Genomic DNA, 4,552 nt, shown 5'->3' with positions numbered 1-4,552 from the left:
TGGTCTTACTATTAAAGACTGAGGCAAAGAAGGCATTAAGTACCTCAGCCTTTTCCTCGTCCTTTGTCACTGTTTCCCCCTGCATCCAATAAAGGATGGAGATTCTCCTTAGCCCTCCTTTTGTTGTGAATGTATTTATAGAAACATTTTTTTATTGTCTTTTACAGCAGTAGCTAGATTAAGTTCTAGTTGGGCTTTGGCCCATCTAATTTTCTCCCTGCATAACCTCATGACGTCCTTGTAGTCCTCCTGAGTTGCCTGCCCCTTCTTCCAAAGGTCACAAACCCTCCTTTTTTTCCTGAGTTCCAGCCAAAGCTCTCTGTTCAGCCAGGCTGGTCTTCTTCCCCACCGGCTCGTTTTTCGGCACATGGGGATGGCCTGCTCCTGCACCTTGAAGATTTCCTTCTTGAAGAATGTCCAGCCTTCCTGGACTCCTTTGCCCTTCAGGACTGCCTCCCAAGGGACTCTGTCAACCAGTCTCCTAAACAGGCCAAAGTCTGCCCTCTGGAAGTCCAAGGGAACAGTTCTGCTGACCCCCCTCCTTACTTCTCCAAGAATCAAAAACTCTATCATTTCATGATCGCTGTGCCCAAGATGGCCTCCAACAATCTTGACTTACCCAAATATCCCTTGCACTGCCTTTTTTTTTTGAGCATCCTGTAGAGGCAATTTTGAGCAAATCCTGTCTTGAACAGGTCATTTCACAAGTGCTGTTTTGAGGAGTTTCTTTTTTCTAGTTTTGGTATTACTGGGGTGTGTGGATCTTCTGGTGAATATTGTCTTTGTCATGATTTAGCATCAACACCCTGACCAATAATACAAATACAAACTATTTATAGTTATGAATGGTCATAACACAGAAACTAGTTATCATGGTTTGAGAAATCAGATAATGCAAACCAGCTGCTCAGGAGCATAACACGACTGTCGGGGTGAATTACAGAGGCAACTTCACTCACTTTCCACAGCAGCATCAGGCCCTCGGCCTGAAGCCAAACATCAGGCTGGGTCACTCATGTGGTGGAGTTTTGGGATGGTTTTTTGCATGGTGCAGAGCAACTCATGCTGCAGGTTGAGAAATCCCGGGCTTTCTTTTCTACCCCCCAACACACAGATAAGCATGTGCCGCGGCCGGCGATGCCGCACGTGACGGCATGTGATGGCGGGTCATCCCCGGTGCCGCAAGAGATGCTGCAGCACCCCTGGTGCTGCTGGGGGATTTCCCGCACGTCCCCGCTGCGGGTTTCTACTCTGAAATCGTTAGTGTGATAATGCCATGGCCTCTGGGACTGCCCTGCGAGCCATTCTGTACAGGCTGAAGCCTGGGCTCTGAGCCGGTGCGTTACTCAACCACAAAAGAAATAGTGATGGCCATGCAAGGCTGTATTCAAATCTGACATTTCGGAGGCCCCTCTGAGAAGCCAGGGCAAAGGGAACAAGTTTCATGATGCAGATTCCCAGAATAATCAGCCAGAAGGCTGCTGCTGACACTGCTGCCCGTTCAGAAAAAAATGCAATAAAATAGAATTGCTTGAAGTTTTTTTTTCTGTTGAATTTGTTTATTTTAAGTTGAGGAATTTCTAATTAACAGCCTCAGCACAGGGTGCGTGTCCGGCTGTGCCACAGGTAGGGGGAGGAAGAATAATCTTAGCTTGACCTCACCTACTTAAGCAGAGATTTTTTTGTTTAAAAAATGATCCATCAGATGTGCTTGGCTTCAGAGGGTGTTAAATATTTTGTTTATAACTTTCTACCTCCATGTGTTCAGATCCCCCTTCTGTTTTCTCTCTCTCTCCCTTTTTTTTTCTTTTTTTTTCTTTTTTTTTTTTACAGAGAGAGCCTGTGATACAACCTGGCTGTTTCTCCTGTGAGGTATCTTAACTACAGAGACCCAAAGAAAAAAGTGAACTTGACTTACAAAAGCAATGGAGTTCAGTAATTGAAAAGCTATTACTGAAATTGCATTGCTCCCAGGGGTATGACCTGCTGGGGTGTCTGCTCCGCTTCTGCTCAGCACTGGTCTTGTTGCGCTGCTTAAGCAATTTGCCCAGAATTTGTCTTTTTGTGGAAGTCTGAGGAAGGTTACTTCAGTAATGGGATCAGGCCCTGAAGTCCCTTTTTGTTTATTGCTTTCCATGTAGCTTTTGAGGGCTATAACTAGGAAGTGGAAGATGAATCTGGATGGTGGAAAACCCCTCTCACTGAAAATGGTATTTAAAAAAAAGAAGAAAAAAAAAGAAGAAGAAGAAAAAAGGTCTGAAGTGAACTTCCTCTGCTAGCCGTCTCCTGCCTGTCGGGAAAGGAGAGATGGGCAGTTCATCACCTGCTCCTCCTCGGAGGCTGGCAGCGTGTTTGCTGGAAACATAAAGTCAAATGTAAGAGCTGCAATCCTTGCAATGCCCCTGATTTATATTTATGGATAAAAGGGGTTTTGCCGGTCACTTTGTGCAGCAGGGAAACGTGCTGCAAGCGACCGAGTCTTCAGTTTTGCACTGAGATCAGAGGACACTTTGGTTAGCAGAAGGCTGAGCCTGCCTGCGTGGGTCTGCCCGGGCTGCGGTGGGAAAGCTGACATCCCGCGGCCAACCCGATGCTCTCTGTGTGTGCCGGAGTCGGGGCAGAGCCATACGGGGGGGCTGATAACAGGATAAACCTCTGGAAAAATTAACCTTGCCTTGTAGCATGATTTTCCAAGAATTTATACCTAGAAGCAAACGGTGGCGGCGATGGATGGTGAAAGAGGTGGCTCTTCCTGGTGCCAAGGATGGTGCAAGGCTCAGGGTGGGACAAACCCTTTGGGGCTTTTGGGACATGCAGGTCTCAGTATGGACCTTGTGAATGGGGGTTGTGTCCTGGAGGGGCTGGTGGAGCGCCGGGGCAGCCGGTGTGGCGGCTCCTGCTCGTCCCGGGGCCGGAACCGCGTCTGTGGGAAATCCAGTTCTGTGCACAGCCCCGTTGCAGGGTGTGTTTGCAGCAGCGGTGGCTCTGCCCGCACGCCTTCTGGAGAGTGTCTTGAATTGAACAGGAGGCTCTTCCCTTCCATCTCCTCAAGCCACCCTGCAGAGCTCAAAGGAGAAATCATCCTGATTGGTCCAGGGAAGATCATGCTCTTACCCTGCAAGTACAGCTCGCGGGGGCCAGCTTTTACCTCCCAAACCCCTCCTCTGGTGCCCCGATGGTTTTGCTCCTCAGGACGTTTGCTTGGGGCACTGTTTGTTGTGCCTGACCTCTGTGTTGGTCCTCGTTAGCTGAGCTGTAGCTTCGTTCGTTAGCCTGCCTTTCTGCATGAGGAGGGGAGGATGGCTGTGCAGCTCCAGTGTGGGGAGGGATGCACATCTGCCAGCCTGGATTAAATGATTTATGCAAACAGGAGGTGGGAAAACAGCACAGGAGACTTTCCAACGTGGGCTTGTCCTTATCCCTGCTTCCAGGGCTTTCGCTGCTGATTTGCCTGAGTTTTCTCATTTCCACAGGGACATGTATTATCAAATAAAGTAGGAAGTAGGGAAGCCAAGTGGCTGTGACTTGCCAGCAAGAGCTCTTTTTGCTGTCCTTGCCCTCTGGTCTCTCTCTGCCCTCAAGCTGGGGCTGGAGCAGGCAGAGCTCCCGTCCCTGCCTGCCACCAGGGTGCCTCTGCGTGGGTTCGCATGCATCCAGCACCAACGAAACCAGCTTTGGCCCCTCACGGTTGTGAAATTGAGACTGATTCAAGTCCTGAGTTAATACATACTCAAGGCAATATTAACCTAGCCAAAACTGAAACCTGTGTTTAAGAGCTGGGTTATGTACAGAATCCACAGCTAACTTACTGAAACATAAGTTTCAGTTTTGGTGAAAGCTAAATCTATGAGAGCTCTGACTGGCTATTGGAGTGATTCATTTGCTCCCCAGATAATTCAAAAATTGAGCTGATAGCAACGAGCACTCAGTTTCTCCTCTATTAGGCATCATTTATTGCCTGCATCATCAGCACGTTTCACCTTCCTGGGCAAACCCAGGCGCTGTGTGGGGCAGCCGGCTCGATCGCTTGCTCAAATCCCAGGCCAAGCTCAGTTTTCTAAAACATGCCCTGCGTGACTTTTGCTATCACATCAGTTTTTAGTTCTTCCAAAAATAAGGACGGGAGGAACACGAGAGCTGGGTGATAGGTACATGCATTTCGGCAGACCATGGTCTGGCATCTGCCAGGCTACTGCCTGGAGCCCGGTGTCGGCGCTGCTGGCGGCACCGGTCTCGGTGGCAGTGACAGCAGCAGTGTATTGTGATGGATGTTTCTCTTCTTTCCTGGGCATCACTGTGGTTATTTGCAAAGCTGCACCATTCAAAGCGCTGTCTGAAGCTTTGGAGGAGGAAGTGGGGGTAGTTTGATATTTCAACAAGAAACAGCCCCTCTGCCTAGCAGCGACCTTGCTAGCTGTGCCTGTGTATCTTTTAAAGTCTTTGGTCTGCTATTGCTTACCTGGGGGTGCAGACGATTAGCCCTGACAACTCTGCGCACGTGCTAGTGTTCTATTCTGTGTGATTCTTTTTCTTCTTAAATCTCTGTGTGCTC

Source organism: Aptenodytes forsteri, unplaced genomic scaffold, assembly GCF_000699145.1.
Source record: "Aptenodytes forsteri isolate BGI_AS27 unplaced genomic scaffold, ASM69914v1 Scaffold142, whole genome shotgun sequence".
Taxonomy (NCBI): domain Eukaryota; kingdom Metazoa; phylum Chordata; class Aves; order Sphenisciformes; family Spheniscidae; genus Aptenodytes; species Aptenodytes forsteri.
This window is presented reverse-complemented; position numbering follows the sequence as displayed.